Source organism: Stomoxys calcitrans, chromosome 1 (assembly GCF_963082655.1).
Source record: "Stomoxys calcitrans chromosome 1, idStoCalc2.1, whole genome shotgun sequence".
Taxonomy (NCBI): domain Eukaryota; kingdom Metazoa; phylum Arthropoda; class Insecta; order Diptera; family Muscidae; genus Stomoxys; species Stomoxys calcitrans.
In genome coordinates, this window is record NC_081552.1 from 104,895,298 (window position 1) to 104,908,181 (window position 12,884).

The 12,884-nt window shown below is 38.4% G+C and overlaps 1 protein-coding gene across 5 annotated transcripts in view; it reads left to right on the forward strand.

Moving 5' to 3' along the window:
• Positions 1-12,884, forward strand: part of LOC106091776 (uncharacterized) — a 93,009-nt gene that overhangs the window by 34,457 nt on the left and 45,668 nt on the right. The window contains exon 1 of one of the 5 annotated variants that reach the window (XM_059371036.1): positions 12,272-12,293. The exons of the other annotated variants lie outside the window; for them this stretch is intronic. The gene's annotated coding sequence lies outside the window, so the exon portion shown is untranslated. Of the gene's footprint in view, positions 1-12,271; positions 12,294-12,884 lie in introns of those variants that run through there. 5 annotated transcript variants of the gene reach the window in all.

Below are 12,884 nucleotides of genomic sequence, written 5' to 3' on the forward strand. Positions count from 1 at the left end.
ATGTCGCCTTGTGTTTAGTTCTAAATCATATTTGTGTGAAGGCCCAAATCGGACCATATTTCGATATAGCTGCTATGCGGGCAAAAATTATGCATTTTTCACCGGATTAGAACGAAAGGTGCTTTACATGTATACCCGAGGTGGTGGGTATCCAAAGTTCCGCCCAACCGAACTAACCGCCTTTTTACTTGTTTTACTGTTATTCTCACTCCTGAATACATACTGGCGGTATTTGTGAATATCTTAACGTGGTCAAGCTACTCCGGAAGGCGCTCGCCTTTCGGCCTTCAGCGCTCTGCTGATTATAAATAGATTTTAAATAAAAACTTTTTTTTCAAATTTAAAATTTTGTAAATTTATATAGGCGCTATAGCAACAACAACAAATCTTAAACAATGATATGTGGTCGAAACTAAATAAGAAGCGGAGCAATTTCGAGGTTTATAATGTTTATTACATTTTTATACCCTCCACCATAGGATGGGGTGTACTAATTTCGTCATTCTTTTTGTAACACTTCGAAATATGCGTCTTAGACCCCATAAAGTATATATATTCTTGATCGTCATGTCATTCTAAGTCGATCTAGCCATGTCCGTCCGTCTGTCCGTCTGTCTGTCGAAAGCACGCTAACTTTCGAAGGAGTAAAGCTAGCCGCTTGAAATTTTACACAAATACTTTTTATTAGTGTAGGTCAGTTAGTATTGTAAATGGGCCAAATCAGTCCATGTTTTGATATAGCTGCCATATAAACCGATCTTGGGTCTTGACTTCTTGAGCCCCAAGAAGGCGCATTTCTTATCCGATTTTATGGAAATTTTGCACGTAGTGTTTTGGTAGCACTTCCAACAACTACGCTAAGTATGGTTCAAATCGGTTCATGTTTTGATATAGCTTGCAGATAAACCGATCTTGGATCTTGACATCTTGAGCCAATAGAGCGCGCAATTCTCATCCGATTTGGCTGAAATTTTGCATGAGGTGTTTTGTTATTACCTCCAATAACTGTGCTAGTATGGCGTAAATCGGTATAGAACCTGATATAGCTGCCATATAAACCGATCAGGGTCTTGACTTCTTGAACCTCTAGAGGGCGCAATTCTCATCCAATTTGGCTGAAATTTTGTACAACGGCTTCTCTCATGACCATCAACATACGTGTATAATATAGTCTGAATCGATCAATAGCTTGATACAGCCATATAAACCTATCTTCCGATTTTGCTTCTTGAGCCCCTACAAGGCGCAATTCTTTCCGAATGAACTGAAATTTTACACAATGACTTCTACAATGTTTAGAATTCATTTATGGTCCGAATCGGACTATAACTTTATATAGCTCCAATAGCATAACAGTTCTTACTCAATATTCGATGTTTGTCTAAAAAGAGATACCGCGCATAGAACTCGACAAATGCGATCAATGGTGGAGAGTATATAAAATTTGGCCCGGCCGAACTTAGCACGCTTTTACTTGTTTCCGTTTCATATTAGTATTTATGTGACGTTTTCGACGTTAACAACTTTTTGACAGTCAAAAACCCAAGAAACCGACACACAGACCATCTCTGGCCATCACTGTAGCTCGCAACTATGCGATGTCTAGTAGCGAGTAATGATCAATCTCCGTCCTTTGTTAATCGACTGGCTAGCGGACGATGACAGGAAATTGCAATGATTGCAATTTCCAACACTAACTTCGACGAATTTCTTAGAAGTTTTATTTGTAGAACATGATTCGGTGTTTATGTTTTTTGTGCCCGCTTCGTAACAGCTGGTTTAGTGGTAGCTGCAAGTGCATGTGGTTCACTAACTATTTTCGCTTTATAATAAGAGCAATGCAGTTTTTTGCAAAGCACCACTTTAAATTTTTTTTTATTGTTGCTATTGCTATTGTGGAAAACATTCATTATTTTTGAAATGCAGTAATGATGTTCTATGGTTCTAAAGATTCCTATAGTGATGACTTTAACATATGGTAGTGTGTTCTTACTACACTTGAGTTGCAGTCTAAGCGAAGTAGGCATGATAAATCTTTTGAATAATTTAATTATGCAGATTACATTGACTCCCCTATGCGTAGCAAAGTTTCATTAAAACTCATTGAACTTTGACTTCAGCACCACACAAGCGATGGTTTACTTTATTAAATGAATAATTCTTAACATGGGATTTCTTCAAGTCAGCTCACAACAAGTGCAACTTAATTGGTGATTCATTAGAAGTGAACAATTTTCGAGAACGTGAAGAGTAGTAGAAAATCCAGAAGACATGTGATGACAACAACATTAAAGTTGCAAAAAAAAAATTAAGTGACAAAAACAAGAAAGAGGATAATGAAATCTATATGTTCCACCTATTAATTTTATGATTTTCACATTAAGGTTAATTAAACAACCGCTTGTCAACCAGTTAAGCAACCGGTTGTTATGATAGACTCACTTCGATAATAAATACATAGCCTGTTGTCCATGTAGAAACAAAAATTCTGATCCTGATTATTCCATCCAGACGTTTGATTACGCGAAATTTTTTGACTTGGGAGATAGCGCTGAACGAGACATAGCAGTATGCCTTCAATTATTTGCTATTGAAAAACCATGCATTCATCCAAGTCTTCACAAAATGTTTTACCTAAAAGTTATGTCGTTCTACTTACAAACGCAGAAGAATGCAAATTTGCCCACCAATATTCCAGTAGGGAACAGGGCGCAAATTTTGAACTTAATGTGAAGGGACTTAATGATGATAAATAGCCAATAGCCGATAGTCCAAAAGGAGTGCTACAGGGCGACACATCTTTTGAGAGAATTCGTTAATCCACCGTCTAGGTTGCAGGTGTTCTATGGTTTCCACTTATACGACGTTTTTAAAGCTTCTACAGAAAAAGTTACTTACAAACTTAAGTCTTTTAGCTATAATAGAATATGCGCACAGAAAACAGATTCTTTGGCTCAACTAATTTTTTTACCAACTAAATGCTGATGGTTCCACATACTACGAAGGTTCATTAGCAGTTCGGTAGCGACAACCAATGTTGAAATTGGGGTTATTGCCCTATATTTTTTTATGTTATATTGTACCAAAAATGATACAGTGTGGAAAAATTAAAAAAACAGACTCTTGACATATTTTTTTATTTATGTTTCTTTATTTGAAAAATCCCAATATGTAAATATGCAGGAAGATAATTGCTTTTCTACAATAAACAGAGAAATAGAACTACAACAAACAGAGAAATAGAAATAGCTGCATCACGGTCAATAACCAACAGCTGAACTATGCATGCTTAGCCAATAAACTCAGTGAGCTCTTCGTAAATAAGATGTGCGCGAATTGAAACACAGACTTCTAAAACTTTTACCTAGTATAATTCCATAAGTCCATACGGGACATTTACTTTTGCACCAATAAACACTACCATACTTAACATAGAGAAGAAATAACATTAATGCTCAGCCGAATGTGAATGACAATAACATATTCGGCTAAAGTAACTTTACCATTATCATCAATTTATACAATTCAATTCCATTCAAATTAAGAATGGTTCCAGGTTTGCAATCCATTATTCAAAAATCTTTAATTTCGGATCTAGAACGAATTTTCAGTTTTTTATGGCAAGGGCCTCTCTTTTGGAAATGAGCTGTGAATTTAGACACTTTTAGGCTTTTAAGGCCATAAGTGCTGCATTTATTACACGATTTGGCTAAAATTTGGAACAGTGAATGGTTTTAAACCTTCTGTTATCAGACCCGAATATTTATCAGATCGGATCATATATAGATAAAGTTATTAGGCCGATGCGCTGATTGGGGGTCTTAACCCCATAAAGACTCATTAGTTATCTGATTTCACTGTAATTTGGAAAAGCGAGTGCCATATAGACCGATCTACCGATTTAAGATTTTAAGCCCATAAATACCGCATTTATTACCCAATTTCGACTATGAATATTGATGTGATGACTTTTTACAACCTCATATCACTGTATCATATTTTGCAGAGTTTTTATTTAAGATTAGATAAAATCATAAATTTAAGGTGATTCAATAAAAGAAACCTCACACGCAAAACAATTGACTACTACACCTATGATCAGCCCATGAATAAAAATTAATGAACAGATTTTACACAACCTGTTCCGAGTTTCAGGCAAGAAAAGCTAGAATGGCACGAGGTTTCCATCGTGCATTGCAGATGTTGGGGATCTGGTTAAACTTTACTAAAGGGAATTTACTCCTCTTAGTGAAGCGACGGAAGGCACGAGTGAGGTGGAAGAGAAACTCCATGTCGTCTTTTCAGCCGCCTGTTTCCTTAATCTGAGTTTTAGCATTTCTGAAGACTGCTTTCAATTCATCATAATTACTCATCAATTCCTTCACAAAGAAGTACGCGATATTTGGTGATCTAGTCGATCCATAGAGCAACAATCATCACAATTGATCCCCACGGTTGAACTCATTTAAGACATACTGGAAACCTTCTTCGATTGTTTGAGCTCTCCCATCTTAATTTGAGCGCAGTCAACTCAATTTCTTTAGATTCATTCCAGACTGACATGGGATTGGGATTTCGATGCCCACAGCGAAAAGCTGGTGGCAGATCATTGTTACTCCGTGGGACGACAGCTTTGAGCTTGTAACAAGGCGTTCTACAATGCTTGTTGGGTTATGATTCCTTTTCTCCTTAATATTGCATTGTAATCATCCGTGCTGCTCTCTGAACAATTAAGTATCGCTGAGTTGATAAGTGTGGAAACTGTCGCTTCCATTGTCCTTTTTCGCTTGGATGGGTGGATGGTATTGTCACCAGCAGGTTTGCCGCTAGCCAACGCGGCCTTTGCTCTCAACTTGTAGTTCGCAGAAGTTCTCATTTTCTTTCCACATCCATTCGCCCTTGGTTATGTCAAACAATTCCTTCAATAAATCAAAGTTTTTTTATGCAGCGCTCGTTAACTTTCAGAAGTTTTGTTAGTTTTGCACAATGTTTTGCACCTAAGGGACTTAACTACTATGGCAATTAGATCGATCCTCTCTCTCAGTTCTTTGATAGTAGGCTTAAGAAACTTGAAGCGTCCAATGATGTGATTCCTAGTTCGCCTCTGTGTTAAAAGAGCTCATCTTGAGTGACATGTTGTACTGTATACAATGACTTGAATGGAAAATATGTTGCCGTTATTCAACTTTGTCTGTACTACGTATTTTTCAATACTTTACTAATAGGTATTTATGAATGGGCGCATCTTATTTTACGGTGGCTCTATACCCGTGTAAGCGCATGTACGTTGCAATTTTTTCAAAACTTCCAAATTAATGACCCCTTATTAATGTGGTTTCTGTTACAAAATCATCCCCAACAGGAAGCCAACGAATAAACACACATCAATAGAAAATTCACTTTGCTTTTCCTCTTTAAATTGATTGTAAACGGAGTGGTTATAAAATAAAAAAAAAAAAAAAAACAAGTAAGAGCGTGCTAAGTTCGGCCGGGCCGAATCTTATATACCCTCCACCATGGATCGCATTTGTCGAGTTTTATGCGCGGTATCCCTTTTTAGGCAAACAAAGAATATTGAATAAGAACTGTTATGCTATTGGAGCTATATCAAGTTATAGTCCGATTCGGACCATAAATGAATGCTGAACATTGTAGAAGTCATTGTGTAATATTTCAGTTGACTCGGATAAGAATTGCGCCTTGTAGGGGCTCAAGAAGCAAACTCTGGAGATAGGTTTATATGGGAGCTGTGTCAAGCTATTGATCGATTCAGACCTTATTAGACACCTATATTGAAGGTCATGAGATAAGCGGTTGTACACAATTTCTGCCAAATCGGATGAGAATTGCGCCCTCTAGAGGCTCAAGAAGTCAAGATCCCAGATCGGTTGATATGGGAGCTATATCAGGTTCTATACCGATTTGCGCTATACTTAGCACAGTTATTGGAGATAATAACAAAACACCTCATGCAAAATTTCAGCTAAATCGGATGAGAATTGCGCTCTCTATTGACTCAAAAAGTCAAGATCCAAGATCGGTTTATATGACAGCTATACCAGATTATAAACCGATTTGAATCATACTTAACAAAGTTGTTGGAATTTCATTCAAGTCGGATTATAATTGCGCCCTCTAGAGGCTCAAGGAGTCAAGACCCAAGATCGGTTTATATGGCAACTATATCAAAACATGGACCGATTTGGCCCATTTACAATCCCAACCGATTTCAAGCAGCTAGCTTTTCTCCTTCGAAAGTTAGCGTGCTTTCAACAGACAGACGGACGGACATGACTAGATCGACATAAAATGACATGACGATCAAGAATATAATAATTATGGGTTCTCGGACGCATATTTCGTGGTTTTACAAACGGAATGACGAAGTTAATACACCCCCATCATATGGTGGAGGGTATAACAAAAGGCAGTTCAGCACATCTGCTACCATAATCACAAAAATGACATAACCTTTTGTTTCTCACTTATCTTCTTATATATAAAACTAGCTGGACAGGACCCGCTCCGCTGCGCCTTCTTTCACTCTCTTTTTATCTGAGCCCTATACGGTCACACCAGGAAATAAATCCTGTTGGGTGGGTGTTGGTACGGCCTTTCAGATATTTCGCTCCATTGTGGATATTATATTGGTGCCTATCTCCCAAATACCTTTCGTGGGACCGTATATTGCTATGGTCGGTAAATATGTCCGGTATGGGGGAGTTTCTAAGAGTGAGGCGGACCCCATATATCAAATTGGTGCTCTGGTCTCAAATACTTTTCATTTGAGTCCCATATTTCCATTATTGGTTTATATTCCATTTTGCTGGTGGCTTTGGAGGTGTGGCGGCCCCCTACATATACCACCCATCACCGAGATCTGGCGTTTTTGGAAATAGGGTAAGGGAAGGGCCTCCCCTTAAAGTTTGGATGTTAGATCTACTTCATTCTTTTGGATTTGGTAGTGGATTGGAGTAGCCAAACTCTTTGTCCCAAAAGTGGATATCAGATTCATACTCCACTCCCGAAAATCACATTGGAGCTACATATTGCAATAGTCGGTATATATGTGTGGTTTAGAGGGAGTTCATGAGGTGAGGTGGGACTAGTCAAGTCCCAAAGACCTTTCATACCCATTTTGTGACGTTGGACATTTATGCCCGTTTGAGGGTTTTTTGGATTGGACCAAATTCTTATAACAGATGTGTACTCAGTTTCCAAATATCTTTCGTTTGATACCCATATAGTCCCATTCGGTAAACATGTCCTCTTTAGGGTTTTGGGGGGTTTAAATACCTTTTATTTGATACCCATATTACTCAAAGCCCCCCGACACTTAGGGTAACATTTTAAAGTCAAGTTCGTACTCTACTCTCAAATACCTTACATTTGATACCCATTTTTCCCAAAGCGGTGAAAGTGTCCATTTGGGGCTTTTTTGGGGGGTGGGGGACCCTTCCGAAACTAAAGAGTTATATTTGTATACAAAGTTCGTACTCTACTCTTAAATACCTTTCATTTGATACTTATATTGTGCCAATCGGTACTCATGTGCTTTCGAGTGGTTTTGAGATGGGGCGCCCGGAGGATTGGTAATGCGTTTCGTTCGAATTTTTTTTTTTTGCACTCTCACAGTCAAAACAAAACATGATTTCCATTGTTGGGGTCGGGTGCCGTCCCTATTATATAAAAGCTATTTGATGTTTTAATTGATTGAATTTTAGGAAATTTGTACTCATTTTCGGGACAAAGTTCCTGGGATCCATCCCACCCTCAAATAGAATTTATTTACCGATCATGCCATTATGGGGCTCATATAAAATGTATTTGATAATAGAGCACGAAGCGTATATTTACATTAAGAGCCAAGTGTCTCTCTAAACCGGAAATATTTACCAATACGAAAATAAAGGACTCAAAAGAAAGGTATTTGGGAGTGGAGTAAAAAATTACCCAGGAACCGAGAAGGGGCACACTTCTCACACATCAATGAAAGCTTTTCGCTTCAAATTTAAATTCAAGGATAGGGGACTTTTTTTTATAGCCGAGTTAAAATGGCGTGCCGCAGTGCGACATCTCTTAGGGGAGAATTTATTTATACCCTCCACCATAAGATGGGGGGTATACTAATTTCGTCATTCTGTTTGTAACTACTCGAAATATTCGTCTGAGACCCCATAAAGTATATATATTCTTGATCGTCGTGACATTTTATGTCGATCTAGCCATGTCCGTCCGTCCGTCCGTCTGTCTGTCGAAAGCACGCTAACTTCCGAAGGAGTAAAGCTAGCCGCTTGAAATTTTGCACAAATACTTCTTATTAGTGTAGGTCGGTTGGTATTGTAAATGGGCCATATCGGTCCATGTTTTGATATAGCTGCCATATAAACCGATCTTGGGTCTTGACTTCTTGATCCTCTAGAGTGCGCAATTCTTATCCGATTGAAATGAAATTTTGCACGACGTGTTTTGTTATGATATCCAACAACTGCGCCAAGTATAGTTCAAATCGGTTCATAACCTAATATAGCTGCCATATAAACCGATCTTGGGTCTTGACTTCTTGAGCCTCTAGCGTGCGCAATTCTTATCCGATCAGAATGAAATTTTGCACGACGTGTTTTGTTATTATATCCACCAATTGTGCCAAGTATAGTTCAAATCGGTCCATAACCTGATACAGCTGCCATATAAACCGATCTTGGGTCTTGACTTCTTGAGCCTCTAGAGTGCGCAATTCTTATCCGATTGGAATGAAATTTTGCAAGACGTGTTTTGTTATGATATCCAACAACTAACATATAAACCGATCTTGGGTCTTGACTTCTTGAGCCTCTAGCGTGCGCAATTCTTATCCGATCAGAATGAAATTTTGCACGACGTGTTTTGTTATTATATCCACCAATTGTGCCAAGTATAGTTCAAATCGGTCCATAACCTGATATAGCTGCCATATAAACCGATCTTGGGTCTTGACTTCTTGAGCCTCTAGCGTGCGCAATTCTTATCCGATCAGAATGAAATTTTGCACGACGTGTTTTGTTGTGATACCCAACAACTAACATATAAACCGATCTTGGGTCTTGACTTCTTGAGCCTCTAGCGTGCGCAATTCTTATCCGATCAGAATGAAATTTTGCACGACGTGTTTTGTTATTATATCCACCAATTGTGCCAAGTATAGTTCAAATCGGTCCATAACCTGATATAGCTGCCATATAAACCGATCTTGGGTCTTGACTTCTTGAGCCTCTAGAGTGCGCAATTCTTATCCGATTGGAATGAAATTTTGCAAGACGTGTTTTGTTATGATATCCAACAACTGCGCCAAGTATAGTTCAAATCGGTCCATAACCTGATATAGCTGCCATATAAACCGATCTTGGGTCTTGACTTCTTGAGCCTCTAGCGTGCGCAATTCTTATCCGATCAGAATGAAATTTTGCACGACGTGTTTTGTTGTGATACCCAACAACTGTGCCAAGTATGGTTCAAATCGGCTCATAACCTGATATAGCTGCCATATAAACCGATCTTGGGTCTTGACTTCTTGAGCCTCTAGAGGGCACAATTCTTATCCGATTTGAATGAGTTTTTGCACGAATTATTTCGTTATGATATCCAACAACTGTGCCAAGTATGGTTGAAATCGGTTCATAACCTGATATAGCTGTCATATAAACAGATCTGGGGATTTGACTTCTCGAGCTTTTAGAGGGCGCAATTCCTATCCGATTTGGCTGAAATTTTGCATGACGTATTTTATTTTTACTTTCAACAACTGTGTCAAATAAAGTACAAGTCGGTTCATAACCTGATATGGCTGCCATATAAACCGATCTGGGATCTTGACTTCTTGACCCTTAGAGGTCGCAATTATTATCCGATATGCCTGAAATTTTGTACGACGGATCCTCTCATGACCATCAACAAACGTGTTTATTATGGTCTGAATCGGTCTATAGCCCGATACAGATCCCATATAAATTGTTCTCTCTATTTTACTTCGTGAGCCCCAATGGGCGCAATTCTTATACGAATTGGCTGAAATTTTACACAGGTCTCCAACATATAATTTAATTGTGGTCCGAACCGGACCATATCTTGATATCGTTTTAATAGTAGAGCAACTCTTTTCTTATATCCTTTTTTGCCTAAGAAGAGATGCCGGGAAAAGAACTCGACAAATGCGATCCACGGTGGAGGGTATATAAGATTCGGCCCGGCCGAACTTAGCACGCTTTTACTTGTTTACATTAAGAGGGGATAACCACCGCTTTAAATCCTATGTTTTTGCCTGGATTTGAATGCAGGCGTTCAGCGTTATAGGCGGACATAGGCTATAGTGGCACGAATTCACATTCAGGGCGAAGTGTCCCAACCCTTAAATTATATTAAAAAGTTAAAGAAGGCGGAGCGGGCTCGGTTCAGCTAGTATTCTTATATAAACTGATATGCACAATTTGCAAAAAGTATCTGTGCAAAATTTAAGGCGGATAGCTTTTTTCGCTCGTACGCTTTCATGATTTCAACAGACGGAGAGACACTGGATCGACTTAGGATGTGAAACAATCAAGAATATATATCACATAGGGTCGGAAATGGATTTTTTGAAGCTGGACGAGTAAAAATATTTTCCCCATCATGAAGCAGCGAGTATAAAAAAGATTTCCGCCTTAAATTTTGGCCTTGGGAAGCCAAAAATATTGAAAATGGCGACTGACTCGACAGATATCGGGTTAAATCTATATCGCTCTACATTTTTTCAACAGCTTTATGCTATTACATACAATAAAGGAAGATGACATCTTACTATTCGTAGCCCTTCGCAAAACTCGCTCTCAGAATGCGAAATTTAACGGTGTATTCTGCTTTAAAAGAATTTCCGTTGCAATTATGTTAGCAACGGAAGTGATAACTATTCCAACAGAAAACTGCATCTCATTGAAAACTTAGACAATATAACTAAGTTAATTTTATTCCTTTGTCTATCAGTTACTGTTTTTTTTTTTTGTGTTTCTATATATTTTCTAATATTTTACCCTTAGAAGTGAATATATACAAAAAAGTCAAAAACTGATTTTTAACCTTTTATTTACCTTTAAGGACGCAAGGGACACATACATATGTCCCATCAGTGTAGCTAGATTAAAGATATAGATATATCACCTAATCAATTTATGTAGAAAGTTTTCGATAGAGGTAGCATACTAATACTAACAATTTAGCGCCCTGCTCTAGCAAATATTCGAAAGGTATTCAAGAATAGAGTACGAATTTCATAATAAAAGTTGGGTCTAACTACTCGGGGGGCCGCCCAAGCCCCAAAACCCCTTAAAATAGGTTTATTTGACGATCATGACAATATGGCAGTCAAATGAAAGGTATTCGGGAGTAGATTACGAATATGGTCAAAAAGTAGGAATAGGCTTTATAATTTATTGATAACGGAAGGGAGCGGACCCTCCACAGTTACCCCAAAAAACACCATCCAAAATCAATAGTGGGCCGATAATGACAATATGGGTCAAAAAATTTTTTAAATGCTGAAATTCTTCGATTTGCATACTCAAAGTGCGTTCTAGTAGCTTTGAGAGAAATGACAGTACAGCTATTGGACAAAACTCGGAATTATTTTTGGGCATTGGTAGAATTTTTGCTAATTTCCAATCTGTTGGAAATTGTGATTTTGTAAGGATGCTATTGAAAATGTGTGTGATAAACGGTAGTATCTTTGGTAGAACCAGCTTTACATGCACTCTTGTCTGAATTGGAAATGCGGCCTTCTCCATATTTTTGGCCCATTACCAGCTTATCTGCTGAGAGAGTATTCTCGCAGTTTGATGCTGTAATTTCCATAGTTGTTATTTGTTCACACTGAGCCATAGTAAGAGAGGTTTAACGTATGTTTAGTTTTTTTGTTGTTGTTGTTTTTATTTTATTTATCTTGACAAGTTAAAACGCGTTTCTCTTTCGTTGCTTTCAAAGGCTGTAGTTACTACTTCCGGTGACCGACCCATAATATCGATTTCGTCGGCATAGGCGAGTAGCATGTGTTCTCTTATGAGTAGTGTGCCGTATCTATTTATATCATATAATCTTCTCCTGCAGGATATTAATTAAAGATATCATTGTCTGAAACCTCGTTTGGTATTGATTGCTTCGGAGAGATTCTCACTTATTCTTACTGAGGAACTTGTATCAGCAAGTGTCATCCTACATAGTCTTATTCATTTTGCAGGTATACCAAACTCAGTGCTGATGAAAGCAGCTTTGTAGTCGACAAAGAGATGGTAAGAGTTAAGCTGTTTTTCTCGGGGTTTTTCCAGGATTTGGTGCAGTGCGAATATCTGGTCTATGGTGGATTTACCAGACCTAAATCGGCATTGGTAGGGTCCAATTATCTTATTGACTTTGGACTTTAATCTTTCACACAGTACGCTCGAAAGTATTTTGTATGCGTTACACCTCTGTCGTTGGCACATTCCGTCTTGTCTCCTTTCTTGTGTATGGGATAGTATGCTGAGGTTCCAAGATTCGAGCCAGATCTCGCAGACAAGCTTTTGCATACGACTTATCAGCGTGTCGCCTCCGGTCGTAAGTAGTTCAGTGGGCAACCCGTCGGCTCCAGCTGTCTAGTTGTTCTTCAGCCGGGTCACCGCTACTTGGACCTCATTCTGACTAGGAGGTAAACATTCTATAACATCATCAATATTTTCCTCTTGGTCTCTGCGGGAGGATGAGCCTGCACATAAGCCATCGGTTTAATGTATGATTCTTTAGTAGAATTTCCGGACTTCATTCTGACTCCTGTACATCCCTGCTATACTAACGGTGACAGAGAGGAAAACCAAAAGTAAATAACAGGACTATTACCCATTTTA